Source organism: Anoplophora glabripennis, unplaced genomic scaffold (genome assembly GCF_000390285.2).
Source record: "Anoplophora glabripennis isolate ALB-LARVAE unplaced genomic scaffold, Agla_2.0 scaffold542, whole genome shotgun sequence".
NCBI lineage: Eukaryota > Metazoa > Arthropoda > Insecta > Coleoptera > Cerambycidae > Anoplophora > Anoplophora glabripennis.
In genome coordinates, this window is record NW_019416642.1 from 184,264 (window position 1) to 204,293 (window position 20,030).

Here is a 20,030-nt window from a genome sequence, read left to right on the forward strand (position 1 = left end):
TATATTTCACTAGTATGTAAGTCACTAATAACTTTTCAGCACACAGTATTTTGCAGCATTTTTATTGTAGATGTACTTTTTAATCTTGAGATTACGACCAGACTATTACAAATAAATGATAAGATGTGTCAACTTATTCATTTCTTTTTCATCATCATTCAAAGAAAATTAGAATTGTGTATATAAAGGGAAGATAATATTTCTAAAAGTAATTCACTTCGATGTTATTTAAACTAAAGAAAATTTGTAGATATAACTTACTTTGTTCAGTTCTTGTGAGTTCCTTATAGCCAATATAAAATCTGAAAAGATAAAAAAAGTTAAAAATAAATATAACAGTTATCATAAAAGTAAAATTAAAAAGCCGACTGGATTTTTTGTTGGTGAACTTACTGAAACACTCTGTATAAGGTACTGCTTTATTTATTGTTACTTATTATTATTACTTTTAATATCACACTAGTTTTATTTCACTACAACTGTTTTGTGGTTTGTCTCTACTTTCTGGTGATCTACAGGTAGTTAGCAGTCTTCTATCACAGCCACAGCAGCGTGGAACTAAAGCTGCTACGTACAGGCTATTCTAAAGTCGTAATAGGGCACAACGTCACGCACAGACCGACATACGCAAATGCTTGACGCACCGCGTCGACTTATCTTTATATTATGCAGGCTGAGGTATTTTGGAATTTGTATTTTTATACCGAGGATCACCGGGAAATTTTTCAACAGCGCAAAAATTTTAATACAATACGCACGACATCCATTGTTTTTTCAATATTTGGACACATATAATTAAGGTGATTTTGGAATCTTGTTAAAGCGGAACACTTCAGTGCTCGGCAGATTCTACTAAAGTAATTCGATTTCGATTAAATTTGGTAGAATATATTTATTACAGAAGCTGCGCATGTCAAATATCTCCACATTCTATTATATTTATGACAGAAATTATGTAGTCACCAGAGGTTTTAGTAATTGCATGTTTACCCAACCGTCCGAACGTGTTGTCGTCTCTTTAGTGACATATGCAAAGTATCGTCTGGGACTGGCTTTAAAAAATTCGTCATTTGCGTCTATATTTACAACTAGATTGTACTAAACAGTTTAAAATTGTATTTTTCGTAGGAGGAAGTGGACGGTATTTTTTTGACACGCCTAAAAACGGATAGCCGTCACGTCTCAGGTAATAAATAAAGGTTCCTGCCAAGAAGAATAGTTATTTACCTGATCCTATCTATATTTATGAATGGAATGGCTGCAGATGATAACTTAAAAAAACGTGTTACTAATTAACTAGACGTTGAGTGAGTTGTAACCTTATCAATGACATTTAAAGCTGTGCCATATGCTTTATAGGTTATATCTCACCCATACTGAAAACATATCTGTAGGTAGACATCCAAATAGCTGTGATTCGTCCGTTGTCTCATCGTATGAGACCTAATAAGTTCGAAATCGATCTATGTCTGGTGACTCTTCTGACGGATGATCTTAGCTATTTATTAGATATTGCGGGTGTAATTCAATGCTCGTCAAGGCATATAGCCCGTGGAGTAGTGGTTTCTCACAATATCATTAGTCAATAAAACTGTTATAATCAACTAGAATTTGTCACTGTTTCGTTTACTGCATCTTTAGGCATTCATATGGACTGCTATATCTAAAAGAAATGTTAAAATGTCTTGTTCGAGCTATGCCTGTCAGATAAATAAATGCACATATGTATAACTTTATTATGCTGAACTGTAGTTCCTGTTAGTGTAAAAGACATATTGAAAGCAAAAAAGAACTCTTACAGTGACTGTACTGGATATTTTTATTATACGACTTAATTTTACTTTTCAGAGTACAATATTCCGATAATAAACAATTTTAGTATGAATCTAAGTGGTCATTATTCGGAAATCATATATTAGTCGTGAAATGTATAATGTAAAAAAAACTGAGAGTATTATACAGTTAGACTTAAGTGAAAAAATGTAGATATTTGTAGAGGAATGCTTTAACGAATGTTATAATACCTGGTAAACCAAAATATATATTATTATATATTATTTGGCTTATATAATGGCTTTTGAGCCATTTTAATGATACAGGTTTATCTTTCATTTGCAAGAAAGTGAAACACTAGTAAGCCTATTTTAATATATTTAGCACGGTTTAATACTTTTTAATTTCATAGTGACGCCACTGATTTCGCACGAAAATGTCAAACTTTATTTATAAGTTTTAAATATCATTACAAACATGGCTATACAAATACGCCTGGAGACACTCTGAACTTTTAACTACTGAAGTTTATTATATGTACACAGAAACAATTTTTTTAATAAACAATGAATTCACTTTGAAGATTTTTATTAGTTGTTCATTAATTATGGTGGAGACATTGTTTCCAATCTTATTGTTTAAACATTATTACGGTCAATTATCGTCTGCAAATATTTAGAAATGGAAAAATTGCTTTCGAGAAATCTAAAATTAAGTTAAATAAAAACAATTCCTGAGCAAATTTTTCACAGAAACGAAGAACGGCTGAACAAACTCATGATCAAATTTAACTTCATATTACACCTATTCGTAGTACTAAATGTTAAATTCCCCAATCTCATAGAAGAGTATTTATTGGAAAAATAAACCAAAGTTCACCGTTCTAAAATGCTTCTCAACATGAGGTTCGCCTGCAAGATAAAAAGTGTGTTTATCTCCAAACAGTTTTGATACCGTGACTTGCAATTTATTTTAAAATACCTATTCTTCTCAATATTTAATACAAGCACTTAGTTTGTATACAACAGTATCAGAAAAAATTACCGCACTCTGTTTCAATCTAGTGTGAGGCCTTTTGGTTTTATATAAATGAACTTCTTTGTGAGGGTTTTAGTAACATTTTCCAAGTTGCCAATTGGACAGCTGAGAACTTCTTTTACAATGCTTCAGTTAAAGTATTTCTCGAACCTGTCAAAAAGTTAATGTATATAAATGGAGAAAATGTTTATTTATAAGAAACTGATGAGAAAAGAAACAGGACATAGCTGTAGAAAATATTAATATTGGAAGAGAAAAAATTCTATAATTAGAACAAATGGACAAGAACTTCTACTTTGTCAAAAAGATAGATAGAGATGGATATAGACGATATGTCTTATATAGTTTGCAAAGGTAAATTTCATATGATCATCATCATCATTACCATCAGCATCTAATAATACTATACTACTATAATAATTACTCTTGCTATTATTTTTCTATATTTTTTCAAAATTCAAAAAAGTTCTTTGTTTAGTTTAGTAATAATACTAATAGTTTTTATTGCTATGACTTTTATTCTCCATTTAATTATTGCTTGATATAAACGTAGCTTTTATAAACATTTGCTTATATGTCTTAAGCAGGTACTAATTGGTAATAAATAAAATTATGCAGATGGAATATAGCAGACTAAAAAAAACATTCCGTTGGTTGGGTATATTTGTAACTGAGGGTAAAAAAATATTTCTACATAAAAACGGTCTACGAACTGAAATTTTTTGACGTTCTGTTGTTTCGCACTCGTAAAGCTCTAGAAGAAAAATGTTTAAGTAAGGTTTAAGATGACGTTGGGCAGTGCCCTGTCTTTTTCAAGCGCCCTGTATGTGTTGTTGGTGGCTCCGGTAACGGGGCGTTGGCAGCGCATTACTATCGATCCTGCGACCTCGTTTTAGACCGCTTACTTGGGCCTTTATAAGCTCTTACAGCTTGAATAAATATCAAAGAATGAATTTTGGAGGGTCGACTGCGAAATAATTCCTTTACAGCCAATAACAGCGGGAGCTGCGGCAAATTTCTTTGACTGTCGACGCTTCCTCATTGTGTTTAAGCACGTTGCGGAAAGAAAAGAGATACGAGATTCCTTAAATTAAAAAACGAAGAGGAGTGTCCTGCAAAACTTCTTTTTTCCTTTGGTATAATTTACCGAGGCCATTTTGATACCTGAGATGTGATATTTATAAGCGATCTACAAAAGCGTCAAGTTTTATATGATTTCGGGAGGTCTTTTGAAGCATGAGAGGCAGGCACGTGTTTGACCTGACCTTAGGTCTCATTTGTCTGAAAATTCGTTAAATTTACCATAATAAGTACAAGTACAGATTTGGGATTTATAAATTTAGAACAAGAAACCAATAATCTAATCATATTTGAACTAAAAGTGGCAATTTTTCAAGGAAAGTATTCAGATAACCAAAACATTTCAATGATTTGTCACTATTAACAATCATAGGAGGATAAATATTGACGAACTGTCAATATACTGATGTAGTTTCATTGTTATTGTGGGCGTATCTTGTTTGCCGATGATATTTTGGTTGTTGATTAAGATTAAAAGTAATTTATTTCCAGAATCCAATAATGATATCATTGACAAGAACTGATGAATGAATTAAAACTGGTAGACAACAATGATTAAATATTGACTGTGTGAGGGCCAGAGTCGATACAGTCATTAAAAACTAAGTAAAGATGTTAACGAGCACTCACCAAATCATAGATTTATGTTTAATAACTTAGTTATTCAGCGACTGCTTTGGTGTTTTTTCAATGGTAGAAAAGAAATGCTGTCTGATATATTAAATTCGATTGGAATTAGAGAAAGTTACAGATACATGTTTAGCAGTTTGCACACTTACTAGTTTTTAAATCTAAAGTTTTTAGCTAGCATAGTACCTATTTAGTGTTAATAGTTCTCAGTAGAAGTTAGCGAAAGTATCTATGGTTACAAAAAACGCAGCTTCCGCGTCTGGGTGCAATATATGGGCGATGCATTTCGCAAAAACCATCAAAACTTTAATTGGTGAAATGCAAATCTCACAGAATCATTGAAGTGAAGATGGGCCGATTATATCGGTAACGCAGAGACCGCAAAGAACTCGCAATCATCGGTAATTTTTCAAAATAAAATTCGTGACACAAGACAGAGTAAATGGAGCGCGACGCCCTCATCGCTGCAAAGTAATTCGCAATCAAAAAGAACCGAGAATAAAGCGTTTACGTATTCGATCCATTCTTAAATTTTGGTTTTTGGATTGTCTAATTTTTTTTGAAGCTCTTCATTCATGATTCGTTGCATCTGAAGCGACGATGGAAAATTGTTTGTCTAAACTGATTCTAAACTGTTGCTGTATTATGTAAAACGTGTTTTAAACAGTGATTTGTGTTTATTCGTTTTATGCACACGTAGAGCCAGGTGCTCAGGTACGGTAATAATAATGATAAATAAATCACGTTTAGAAAACAGTACGTTTTTTTTAACAAAACATTTTGTCTAGTTCGATAAGCACATCCACTTTTCGTAACTGTCAGTGAGATAATTTCAAACTGTTGGTAGTCCTGAATAGTATTTAAAATATTTCGATTGTTTTTAAAATATAAAATGCAATAAAAGAGGAAGTAATACCTGCAAATAGCTTTATGAACACTTTTTAGAAAAAACATACAATGTTCATGGATCTAAGACATACCCGATGAGAAATAATAATTTGTTTATTTAAATATAGCTTTATTTATAGAGTTTTGTCATCAAGTTTTGACATTTTGACGGCTATTTTAAATCAATTTTAAAAGAAACAGAAGTTTAAGTAGGATACAAAGGTTTATGTGACGATATGAAAAGAGCGCTAAAGCTTTGGCAAGTCATACAAAGTTTAAAACCGGCTCCACATGATAGCATTAAACATAAATATGTCAAATGGTTGCAGATTATTTGGCCAAAATCTATATCTTACAGACGATGTACAGATGTGAAATATAAGCATATGACAAATATCTCCTTTTGCCATTTCTATTTACGAATGTAGAAAAGTTACGAATTACGATCTGTGGAAATGAACCTTGTGAACTTTAACGAATATATTGCACATACTTTCGAATGTGTCGATAGAATCCATAAAATACCCCAACGCTTCAAACTGGTTGGAATTTCCAAAATCTGTGGAAAATAGCTTCGATTTATTGAATTAGTTTTTGAAAGAATAATAAAATTTGAAGCTAAAGTAAGGCAATGTAAGAGAAGGATTTTGGACTTGGACCATTCTGCAGATTAAATTTATGGAGATTTTAAAGGCTCTGGGAGGTTACAGAAGGAGTTGTCTTTTTGCTTTATCAAATTATACAGGTGGTTATCCAGTTTTGATTGGGATCTTCTTCTATCAGACGTCGCATTTTTAAACCTTTTCAGCAAGTAGCTTTGTTCTTTTAACAACGTTCAAAAGGTTACTTGTCACTTTTCTCAGCTCCTTGAATTCCAAAGTATTATTCAAACTCAACAACTCATTCGTTCTTATCTGCAAACGACTCTCCATAAGTTATTTAGCATGGCTTTTCTATGTTCTAACTCAGTCCGTTTGCCCAGAGGGACAGTAGGGCTCCGGACCAATGAAATCTGTTTCGAATTCCTTCCTAGCAAGTTTACCCGCTTTCTCATTTCCGTCAGTGCCTTTGTGTCCTGGCACCCAACACAATCTAACTGTATTAGTGGTAGCCAGTTCAATCAGCATTTGTAAATATTCCCACATAAGTTTTGAACTTACCTCATGTGTGTCTAAAGTCTTAATTGCTGCTTGACTGTCAGAGAATATGTATAAGAGTCTATGTTTGTAATCTTTACGTATATTCTCTGCTAGATACACCATTATCGCGTTATCACCATTAAATTTCTGTTGAAATGCAGTAGGAAACTTCCCCAGACTGCATCTTCCCCCTGATCATTCTGGAGCCGTAAACTATACCAAGATACCACACTTTTGCTCCCATTTGCTCTGATCCTCTATTCGAATCTCGAATGGCTTGTGGAAATGAAACCTTGGATACCATCGCGAGAGTTGGTTCAGACATAGATGTGTCCATAATCTCACAACAGAGACTACCACTCCAGTAATTATTATTCCTGAATCGATATGCTGCTATTCTTTGTCTGGGATCCAGTGGAAAGCTTTTAACGTATGCGCACACCATACACCGTGTATAACCAATGAAATGGTTGAGTTATCAAACAAAATTGCTTCGCTGTTGTATAACCGACGGGATGGCCTACCGCCATTGTTTAGAAAGCAACAATCAATATCCTATAATTTCGAACAATAACGCTTACGTAACGGATTTGTCAACCGATTTAAATAATCTGTGAAAGAAACCGTTTGGAAAGTAATCGACATTTAATTCGACGACGGCAATAATAATCCAATTTGACGCCAAATTAACGATAGTTTCGTGGGGCAGCGGGCCCGAGCGCACTTGTTAGCCGGAGGAAGTAGAGTAAAAAATTAGTTGCCCCATCCGTCTGCAGTGTCGGCTCGTTAGTGCTGAAAAAAATGACACGTCCAGATTTCGACTGGTCCAGTTGATCAACCGGCAATTACCACAATACCTTATAAGTGTCTTAAACGCGTAATATCGGCACCCGTAAAAACTGACAGGTGACTTATTTTACATTAAACTTAATAAATGACAGTATCAATCACTGTTAAGTGTGTTAGACCAGAAAAAAAGGATTTGCCAATTTCCTTCTATATAATTTGTAAGAAGTCACTGTTGTGCGGAATAAAAAGATTAAATATATATTTTTAAACGTATGAGAGGGATAAGTAGTTGTTAGGTAAAGGGTATATTATAGTTTCCCCATCAACTACATTGACACAATAACCCAATTAGGGCCTAATGCTGCTTGGGAGTTTCCTGTTTTTAGATTAAGACGTACCTTTCGATTTCCGGAAGAAACGACAGAATTTCCAGTTGTAACATGAAGCTCACCATAAAGGAGTCCTTTAGTGTTGACAGCTTCATAACTCGACTTTTATTCGATTTACTTTTTTGCTGTTATGGTATTTGAATGTAGACGCATATAAAAAGTTCTGCAAAATCGGATCATGCATTTATAAATATATGAACGAAAAACTGCAATTTCAGAAAACCACTCTTTATTTTTTACAAAAGGTGATAGAGAAAGTGAAATAGTTGCCGAAATTATTCAGTTAAACTAACAACAATGCTCACACCTACTTCAGTTATATATTTACAATTAGATATTAACAATACCACGGGCAGTGACGTCAATAAACAATAGCACATCAGGTGTTAGCCCTTGGTAATCCAACGTTAAGACTAATGAATGGATTTATTTTTGGCTAATCTATATTTTATTTTATAAAAATTTCGAAATTTATAATACATAGCAGGCTTCGGAAAAACTAAACATAAGAAGAAGGAAATAAAAAAATATATGATGTTGGTGTTTCGTCTTAAAAGTAACAGTTGATGTTTAGACTACTTGTTGAATATCAAATGGTTTAGTTATCGTAAATATGGAAATTTTTATTTTGTTGATTATTTGGCTTATAATACATCAAAAGTACCGTATTACCGGAATTGTAATTAAAAATATTATTTGATGACTGAAATATGTAAGGTTAGGTAAAAATAGGTACTGATGAAATTGATGAACAAATTAACTATCACCGAAAGCTTTCTAACGAAGTGATGTTCAATTAGTTTGTTTGATTACCTAGTTTCATCTCTTGACTTGTGACAAAATGTAGGTATCTACCATTAATCTCAGGTAAATATCTCAACGAAAGAGTAAATCTCAATAAAAAGAGAATTATACAAGGCAGTGACGGTAATACCATGAGAGCTGCGGAGCTGCAGAAAACATCAAATTTTATGTATTTAATCATATTAAAAATCAACAAAATATTTAAAGAATCCAAATGTTCTCTCGCTAAAATAAATCTAGGAGCTTATATTATTATTTATTACGACGCGAGCTACGCCGCTGTGCACAGCGAACAGTTAGACGCGTCCTTTGTTTTTATTGGCTAATCAGGCACGTGACCCAGTACACGAATATATGGACTTATGTGGCTGCAACAACGACATCCACTGCTGCAGTAAATGCAGTAATATTTCGTACATGGTATGGGGTCGTTCATTAATCACGTGAGGTTTTTAGGCCACTTTTTTACACCCTCCCTCCCCCCTTGGTGATACGTGGTGAGGTTGTAAGCTATGCCGCTCCCCCTCTATCTAACATCACGTGTATTTTTTCTATTAAAAAAACTTCAATATTTTCAGAATATTTGTTTTTTGAAAATCAATAGAAAAACATAAAAAAACAGCGGCGGTTGTCAGCCAGCACGGGCGGGGCGACGAACGATCTTACAAAGATCGACCACGTCAATTGCGCTTTACTTATCGTGATGTCATATCGCAGCTCACAGCAAGGCATTCTCGGGTATGGTTGCGCGAAAATATACACGTGATATGTAACAAACCTCCCCTATTTGGACCTCACGTGATTAATGGATGACCCATATGTGGTGGTTTATTTCTGCGTTTTCAAATTTGAGAAAAAATTTAAAACGCGATTTTGAACCGCCATTTTTAAACGTCCGTAACTCCTTAACGAATCGTTTCCGGACATACGTCCATAGGAACTCTTTTCTTATTTTCCGATTCCCAATTCGTATTTAAAATTTTTGCATATAATCCTGAAACACCCTGTATAAATACGTATTTGTAACGTACAATATAGGTTATGGCAATCTATCCGTCCGATCAGTTCACCAATTCCTTTGATCTATACCTAATATGTATATTGTCTCTAAAATAGATCTGCGTAGAAACCACTGTGGCAACTTAGTAATTTATGATTTTAATATAATGACATTTAAATAAAAATTTAAAGAGAATATAAACCAAGTCTGAGCAAAAAATTACTCAATAATAGTTAAATTTAAATCATATTAGAGAAAAAGTCAACTCCAAATTGGTTTTATATACTCAGAATAGAGTCAAAAGTAAAACTCACTCATTTCTGATGCAATAGTTTCACTCAGTTATACTCATACCTACTAATAGAGTGAAAATTTCACTCAATCGAATATGGACAGAAATTGATACATTATTGAGTAAAATTGAGTGAAATTTGAGTGAAATTTTGTTAGTGTATATGAAATTTGACCTAATAATTCTACAAATATGTCAACCAGGGGCGGAGACTTTGAAAGGTGTATTAATAAAAAACCCAGAATTCCGAAGCCACTAAATCCTTTGAAAATAGACTAAGTGAACTTAATTTCTAATCTTATTTATTTAAAATTGAGTGAAATTTGAGCAAAATTTTTTTAGTGTATATGAAACTTGACCTAATAATTCTACAAATATGTCAACCAGGTGCGGAGACTTTGAAAGGTGTATTAATAAAAAACCTAGAACTCCGAAGCCACTGAATCCTTTGAAAACAGACTAAGTGAACTTAATTTCTAATCTTATTTATTTAAAAATGAGCAGTTTCTAGTTACTATTATTTTTTTAATTTAAGAGAAGTTTATTGTATAGTTGAATAAATTTAAACCATCTCAAAAAATATTTGTTACAAAATAAAAGACATTTTATGTTTGAAATACAATTTTAGTACACTGAAAGAAAGTCCAAAAAAGATGTTGCCGCATAATTTTAACTGTTTCATGTGGACAGCACACAGTCTCGATATTCTTCAAATAATTATGAATTTTTACAGCAATGTTTGCTTTTACCTACTATTGACGTTTTTTTTTTCTGAAGCGAATACTTTTGGGAATATTTAAAGGAATAATTACTCCATAATGGCTTGTGTTTCGAATAAAATGGTGTAGAAATCGTGTTAAGGAACTAAATATACTTATCTAATTTTCAAAACAGTCAGTAGCGCCGAAATTTTGGGTTTTTTAGCGACGGGACTCTCGAGTAACTCCGCTACTGGTTGGTAAATCTGCATACGAATTAAGTGAATTTCGCCTTCAATTGCAAATCGGGACACCCTGTATATCACGCTAAGAATCACCCTGTACATCGCATTCTAATTTTAACGAAACATTACGTGGAATCAGCTGATAGGTATTTCAATAACGGTTTTCAAATATAAATAATTTTATATTGGGTGGGTCTTTGTGTATCTTTTGGCAAAACATTTACTTGCGGCTGGTACACATTCTCCGATATATCGGTAACAGCTGACCGGGTGATACATTAAAAAGATGCGGCATAAATATGTCCAGAGCCATCCACGCGGACACATAATCAAAAACATAGTGGCACTTTCTCCACACGAATTACTCGACAAACAACTCGTAAACCGTTTGGCAGTGCCAACTCGAATTTCCTTATCGAAATTTATTTGGAAACAGTAATAAAACACGCGTCGAATGCCGTAACTTGTACGGAACTTTTCTAAAAATACGCCAAGCTGGTGGAAATGTTTTCGTCAGTAGGTGCGCTTGGCGAACCGATTTGGAGTATTTTTTACTTTAGTCACCGCTTTGTCTAATTATATCCCTCGAACAGCCCTGGTACTCGGTGAGTGCTTATTTTTTTCGAAATTTTCATAAACACGCCACGTGGACTGACGAGCAAAAGTTGTCGTGTTCATGTACAGGGTCAACCTTAAATAAGTATATACCGGATGTTCCACTTAAAAATCCTCAGCGTCGAATCTCGGCAACGGGAAGAGATATTTTAATTTTGAAAAAAAAACATATGATAGAGCTCACGATGGGTGCGTCAAGGAGTGCAACCTGATAAAAAGAATAAGGTGTCTAAAAACTCTTGCTATATTTTACAGAAATACATATTTTTATTTCACTATTCCTTAAAAAACTATTAAATTCACTTGGATAATTACTGTTTCACTGTGTTAGGTAATAATTCGACACTCTAATCTAATACGCTAATACGCTTGAGTTTGAGCCTCACCGACTGAAGAGCAAGATATCTCTGAAAGTATTAAGTTTTTGAAAAAATAGTAATTTGATGAAAATTATTTAGATTTGATAAATAAGGATAAACCTTGTTACAGGTTCCTGTCAACGAAAAACTTCTTTCGACTTCAGCGGCATCTCCAATTTGCTCTGAAAAAAATCAAGTTGCACTTGACGAAGCCATTGATGAGCTCTCTCTCATATATTTTTTTCAAAATCAAAATATCTCTTTCCGTTGCCGAGACGAGGCTGAGGACTTTTATATGGAACAACCGGTATATTTTAAACCGTACAGTTTATTATACCATGTAGAAAATGCTATTTTTTCCATAAAAGAGTAGAAACAAATGTCAAATTTAAAATAACTATGAATATTTGAAGAAAACTTGTTGGGAAACGCTGACTTTTAGAATTCTAAAAAGAAAGTAAAATAACTCCCTTGATATTCATAATACAGAAAAAAAGCTTATATAAAAGTTGTACAGAATAAAAAAGCCTAAAAGACAAAATTAATTTGAAACACACAGGGCGATGAGTAAAAACGGGACACGCCAAATATTACATTTTTTTAAATGGAACACCCTGTATATTTTTAAACATATGGATTTCTGAGAAAATTATCCATATGGCAATATAAACAGCTTAACATTTTAGTACGGGATTGCCAAGTTATGTAGAAAATCCTTCGAATTTTGGAAAAACATGACCCCGAAGAAGTTGTATTAACTTTCAACAACTAATAATTGGAGCAAAAATATTTGACAGAGTTATAGGCAATTGTTAGGCAAAGACTCCTATAATAGCTAATATAGATATTTTATACAGGGCATTTTTTATAATACGATCATTTTAAGAAAATTCAAACTTGATTTTCTATAATTTTTCAAATGGAACACCTTGTATTTTGTTGTTTTAATTTATTCACCTATCAGCCCACTTCAACTTTTATTAAGCACCTAATTCTGCACCTAAAGTTGTTAGTTTTTAAGATATAGCAGCATTTCTGGAAAAAACTAATTTTTATTATTTTTGGTCGCACGAAATGGCTTTGGAAAAAACACATTGTGTCAACTAGTTCATAATTTATCATTCCATTTTGAGTTAATTTTATTAGTTAATATTTATTTGTGGTATTCTATAAAATAATAAAAATTAAGTTTTTTCAGAAATGTTGCTATATTTTAAAAACTAACAATTTTAGATATAGAACATGCTTAATAAATGTTGAAGTGGACCGATATGTGAATAAAATAGAACAATAAAATACAGGGTGTTCCATTTGAAAAANGGATTTGAGTAAAACTCACTCATTTCTGATGCAATAGTTTCACTCAGTTGTACTCATACCTACTAATAGAGTGAAAATTTCACTCAATCGAGTATGGACAGAAATTGATACATTATTGAGTAAAATTGAGTGAAATTTGAGTGAAATTTTGTTAGTGTATATGAAATTTGACCTAATAATTCTACAAATATGTCAACCAGGGGCGGAGACTTTGAAAGGTGTATTAATAAAAAACCCAGAATTCCGAAGCCACTAAATCCTTTGAAAATAGACTAAGTGAACTTAATTTCTAATCTTATTTATTTAAAATTGAGTGAAATTTGAGCAAAATTTTTTTAGTGTATATGAAACTTGACCTAATAATTCTACAAATATGTCAACCAGGTGCGGAGACTTTGAAAGGTGTATTAATAAAAAACCTAGAACTCCGAAGCCACTGAATCCTTTGAAAACAGACTAAGTGAACTTAATTTCTAATCTTATTTATTTAAAAATGAGCAGTTTCTAGTTACTATTATTTTTTTAATTTAAGAGAAGTTTATTGTATAGTTGAATAAATTTAAACCATCTCAAAAAATATTTGTTACAAAATAAAAGACATTTTATGTTTGAAATACAATTTTAGTACACTGAAAGAAAGTCCAAAAAAGATGTTGCCGCATAATTTTAACTGTTTCATGTGGACAGCACACAGTCTCGATATTCTTCAAATAATTATGAATTTTTACAGCAATGTTTGCTTTTACCTACTATTGACGTTTTTTTTTTCTGAAGCGAATACTTTTGGGAATATTTAAAGGAATAATTACTCCATAATGGCTTGTGTTTCGAATAAAATGGTGTAGAAATCGTGTTAAGGAACTAAATATACTTATCTAATTTTCAAAACAGTCAGTAGCGCCGAAATTTTGGGTTTTTTAGCGACGGGACTCTCGAGTAACTCCGCTACTGGTTGGTAAATCTGCATACGAATTAAGTGAATTTCGCCTTCAATTGCAAATCGGGACACCTTGTATATTACGCTAAGAATCACCCTGTACATCGCATTCTAATTTTAACGAAACATTACGTGGAATCAGCTGATAGGTATTTCAATAACGGTTTTCAAATATAAATAATTTTATATTGGGTGGGTCTTTGTGTATCTTTTGGCAAAACATTTACTTGCGGCTGGTACACATTCTCCGATATATCGGTAACAGCTGACCGGGTGATACATTAAAAAGATGCGGCATAAATATGTCCAGAGCCATCCACGCGGACACATAATCAAAAACATAGTGGCACTTTCTCCACACGAATTACTCGACAAACAACTCGTAAACCGTTTGGCAGTGCCAACTCGAATTTCCTTATCGAAATTTATTTGGAAACAGTAATAAAACACGCGTCGAATGCCGTAACTTGTACGGAACTTTTCTAAAAATACGCCAAGCTGGTGGAAATGTTTTCGTCAGTAGGTGCGCTTGGCGAACCGATTTGGAGTATTTTTTACTTTAGTCACCGCTTTGTCTAATTATATCCCTCGAACAGCCCTGGTACTCGGTGAGTGCTTATTTTTTTCGAAATTTTCATAAACACGCCACGTGGACTGACGAGCAAAAGTTGTCGTGTTCATGTACAGGGTCAACCTTAAATAAGTATATACCGGATGTTCCACTTAAAAATCCTCAGCGTCGAATCTCGGCAACGGGAAGAGATATTTTAATTTTGAAAAAAAAACATATGATAGAGCTCACGATGGGTGCGTCAAGGAGTGCAACCTGATAAAAAGAATAAGGTGTCTAAAAACTCTTGCTATATTTTACAGAAATACATATTTTTATTTCACTATTCCTTAAAAAACTATTAAATTCACTTGGATAATTACTGTTTCACTGTGTTAGGTAATAATTCGACACTCTAATCTAATACGCTAATACGCTTGAGTTTGAGCCTCACCGACTGAAGAGCAAGATATCTCTGAAAGTATTAAGTTTTTGAAAAAATAGTAATTTGATGAAAATTATTTAGATTTGATAAATAAGGATAAACCTTGTTACAGGTTCCTGTCAACGAAAAACTTCTTTCGACTTCAGCGGCATCTCCAATTTGCTCTGAAAAAAATCAAGTTGCACTTGACGAAGCCATTGATGAGCTCTCTCTCATATATTTTTTTCAAAATCAAAATATCTCTTTCCGTTGCCGAGACGAGGCTGAGGACTTTTATATGGAACAACCGGTATATTTTAAACCGTACAGTTTATTATACCATGTAGAAAATGCTATTTTTTCCATAAAAGAGTAGAAACAAATGTCAAATTTAAAATAACTATGAATATTTGAAGAAAACTTGTTGGGAAACGCTGACTTTTAGAATTCTAAAAAGAAAGTAAAATAACTCCCTTGATATTCATAATACAGAAAAAAAGCTTATATAAAAGTTGTACAGAATAAAAAAGCCTAAAAGACAAAATTAATTTGAAACACACAGGGCGATGAGTAAAAACGGGACACGCCAAATATTACATTTTTTTAAATGGAACACCCTGTATATTTTTAAACATATGGATTTCTGAGAAAATTATCCATATGGCAATATAAACAGCTTAACATTTTAGTACGGGATTGCCAAGTTATGTAGAAAATCCTTCGAATTTTGGAAAAACATGACCCCGAAGAAGTTGTATTAACTTTCAACAACTAATAATTGGAGCAAAAATATTTGACAGAGTTATAGGCAATTGTTAGGCAAAGACTCCTATAATAGCTAATATAGATATTTTATACAGGGCATTTTTTATAATACGATCATTTTAAGAAAATTCAAACTTGATTTTCTATAATTTTTCAAATGGAACACCTTGTATTTTGTTGTTTTAATTTATTCACCTATCAGCCCACTTCAACTTTTATTAAGCACCTAATTCTGCACCTAAAGTTGTTAGTTTTTAAGATATAGCAGCATTTCTGGAAAAAACTAATTTTTATTATTTTTGGTCGCACGAAATGGCTTTGGAAAAAACACATTGTGTCAACTAGTTCATAATTTATCATTCCATTTTGAGTTAATTTTATTAGTTAATATTTATTTGTGGTATTCTATAAAATAATAAAAATTAAGTTTTTTCAGAAATGTTGCTATATTTTAAAAACTAACAATTTTAGATATAGAACATGCTTAATAAATGTTGAAGTGGACTGATATGTGAATAAAATAGAACAATAAAATACAGGGTGTTCCATTTGAAAAATTTTAGAAAATCAAGTATAAACTTTCTAAAAATGATCGTATTATAAAAAATGCCCTGTACAAAATATCGATATTAGCTAATATAGGAGCCTTTGTCTAACATTTGCCTATAACTCTAATTACTTTGTTCCAAGTGTTAGTAGCTGAAAGTTAATACAACTTCTTCGAGGTTATCTTTTCCAAAATTCGAAGAATTTTGTACATAACGTGGCAACCCAGCACTATAATGATCAACTGTTTATATTGCCATATACAGAATTTTCTCGGAAATCCATGTGTTTAAAAATATACAGGGTGTTCCATTTAAAAAACGTAATATTGGTGTGTCTCGTTTTTACTCATCGCCCTGTATGTATCAAATTAATTTTGTAGTTTAGATCTCTTGATTCTGTATTACATTTATATAAACTTTTTTTCTGTATTATGAGTAACAAGGGAGTCATTTTACTTTCTCACACTAATGGCCCACCCTGTATATAAAATAAGAAGAGGAACACTACATAAATGAACATTATTTTATTTAAAACATATTTCTACGAAATTAAATTTAATGTTTGTTATTTGTGCGTACAAAGTATTTTGTAGTACCTCTATGTACCTTTTTTTAATAATCAGGTAAGGAATTAAAAATTTTAAATGTGCAAATAAATTTTTCAGTCGTCTAGGGTTTTTTTATTATGAAGTTAAAACTTGGATTATAATTACTGTCCATACAACAAAGTTACTATTTTTATTAAATAGCTTCCGTCAAAGTGCATTAGAGTTAGATTTAACTTGTAGTATGAAACCAACAGATTCTAGTCTCTGAATAATTTTCTTAACGCATGACGTGGCATACCCGAACCTGGCTATTGCGCATGCATAAATGATTGCCTCCCTATGGACAACGGTCCTCAAAATGTACATGTACGAATGTGAAAGAAAATTAAATAGTGCTTTCTTGTTCCTGACTGCGAGTAATAGTTAAACCGAAATTTAAAATTTCCGACACGCCAATGCTTTAATATGGGGCACGGCATAGTTGATTGCAAATCTAAATACGTACGTTGTTATTATGTTGTATGTTTATGTAGTAAATTAGTATGGGCGGGCTAATAAAATTTAAATTATTGTTTGAAGGATCGTCATACGTTCTGACTAATACAACAAAATACATAAACAGAAATATTTTACTGCTGAACGTATCTTTCCTCTCATTGACTCACTTAGTTCAAAAATGTTTTTAGAGACGGCATAGGTGAACTTTTACTTGACTCATCGTATATATTACTAATAGGCCATGCTGCCCCCACACAGAATATGCGTTAAAATTATTTATATTCAGTCATTTAACCACTACCGTGACGTCATAAAATCTGCGGTCCTGCCTCCTCGAACAAACAGATTATTGCAGAACAAGTCTGCTATGTTAAACAATATCGCGACCGTAAGTAAATTGTTCTAATTTTCGTGCAAGGCCTCCTAGAGTAAACTTAGCATCCCATCGCGAATTGGGACGAGAGCCACTCGAGTTGTGCAGACGTCGCCGACGTGTTTGTTACATAATTAGTCTAATTATTAGAACGTATCCTTCTCTCTCGAAAATATGTGATAGATGCACGCGCCGTTCCAGTATGTACGGGCGTGAATTAGCGCAGATTTACATTAGATAAAAATAAATTGCGACTTTACGTGTGTGTGTGTAGAGCAAGTCAGGGTCAGCGCTGTTAACTCATAGCCGGCTAGATTCGGATTTCATTGCAGAACGAGACTCGTCCTGATGAATCGGCGAAATTGGCGAAGCGCGATAAACTTCACATTATTTTTATTTCCGTTCTTCTAATTACTATCTAGTTATTGTTATACTTAAAAAATACATATATAATATATCTTTCTCAATTCTTCCTTTTCTCAATTTGTCATTATTCAAATAGAAAAAGATGCACGGTGATCTAAAATATACATATTTAAAAAATTATGCGGAATCAGAATATGCAATTAGGAAAAAATTGATCAACAATTTAAAAAGAACGTCAAAAAGAAAAAATTATATTTTTATTTTGTTGGTTGTGAATAACCTCATATATTACGGAATTACAATTCCAAGAACATATAGTATCATACTTTTGATATTTTATAAGCGTAATAAGCAGAAATTTGGAAAGTGTGCTGTAAAAAACAATAGACCTTTTTAGCAGTGGCGTCACATATGCCAAATAATAGGCAATCGACCTTATGTACTTTGGACATACCTAAGTGCCAAAAAAATGTCCTCTTTGTCATGACCCTAAATATCGCGATATTATGGCAATATTAGGAATAAAAAACAATATTGACTTTTATAGTAGTTAATAAATTATGTCAATGTTACTGAGCATGCGCATTAAAGATGATTTCGAAGTAGCTTTGCAACATTCTAGAAAAGTTTGGTTGTGGTTAAGAGTACGTCTATAATAAACAACTTGATGAAAATAACACTCGATAAACACACTGACACAATACAACAGCAAGAAAAACAATAAAAATACTTAGTAGAACTAGAAAACGTCAAGATTAAACAAAACAAGAGAAAATACGCTAATGATGACAACGATGACAAATCAACAAGATTTCACCTGCGTATGAGGCTATTCTTTCCGAGCATGCGCGTTAGGAATAACACGGCTAATGTTAAATTTTTACTTTACTTATATTTAGGAATATTCTTTTATATAGTTTTTTGTAAGTTTTAAGCACATTAGTGTATCTATTTTACCAAACACGTGTTGGTTGTTCTTAAATACTTCCAAATCCTTGTAAAAATAAATTAATTTGAAGTTGTTCATTTTTATAGTCTCTATGTAAATAGTACACAAGGGTCAAATTCGGTCTGTCCAATTTCAACCATGACAATTTGTTGCCTAAATATGTGACGTCACACTAAAAGAGTTTATTGTTATCTAGAAGGCAGGCCCACTGATTCATTAGTAAATAAAATATTTTTATCCACGACTATTGTATAATGTACCCATTATACGTCTGTTTGCTCGACCTTAATAATACCCATTAATCACGGCAGTGATTAATCACTACTGTCAGATGCTTCCTTAATTTAGCTATAATATTATATTGTTCTGCTACAAACAATCCGTTTTTAAAATTTTATCGTGTAAACCACTAAATATTTTCAATTCAGTGCTGTACATATAAAAAAAAAATTAAAAAAGTGAATTTTCCTAGACCGGATTCGAACCCGGGACCCGCGGTTGGAAGGGAAAGAGCATCTACACTGAGCCATCAGCGACTTCATTTGTGCGAGTCGTATATCTGTTTCTTAACATACCATGTTTTTCGAAACATTTCAAAAAAAACTTCAACAAAAATATTTAGTAATCGTGGATAAAGTATAGTATTCTACTCCCGTATAATGGGTATTATTCACTCGGTGATTTAGGCCACTCGCCTGCGGCTCGTGGCCGTAAACTTCACCTCGTGAATAATACCCATCATTATACGCTCGTTGAATAATATACTATTATTAAATTCATTATCCACATCTTATTTTTCTACAATGCTATTCCATGGGCTGAAAAAATATTGGGGTGACAATTCATAACATGGAAATTACTAATGATATTTATTTGAAGCATGGCAACTTGATTAATTATTACAGAAATAATTAGCCAACATTTGATGTTTAATAACACATTAATAGCGATTTCCTACTAACGGTTACATTTATCTCGCCTGAATAAAGAGATACGTATTTTTTTCAGATATT

General features: G+C 32.7%; 1 protein-coding gene across 4 annotated transcripts in view; it reads right to left on the reverse strand.

The window, feature by feature from the left end:
* Positions 1–20,030, reverse strand: part of LOC108913097 (protein Tob1) — a 67,349-nt gene that overhangs the window by 31,105 nt on the left and 16,214 nt on the right. For 2 of the 4 annotated variants that reach the window (XM_018718566.2, XM_018718567.2), the window contains one exon: positions 262–302. The gene's annotated coding sequence lies outside the window, so the exon portion shown is untranslated. Of the gene's footprint in view, positions 1–261; positions 303–393; positions 639–7,735; positions 7,769–20,030 lie in introns of those variants that run through there. The other 2 variants (XM_018718568.2, XM_018718565.2) reach the window with 2 other exon arrangements.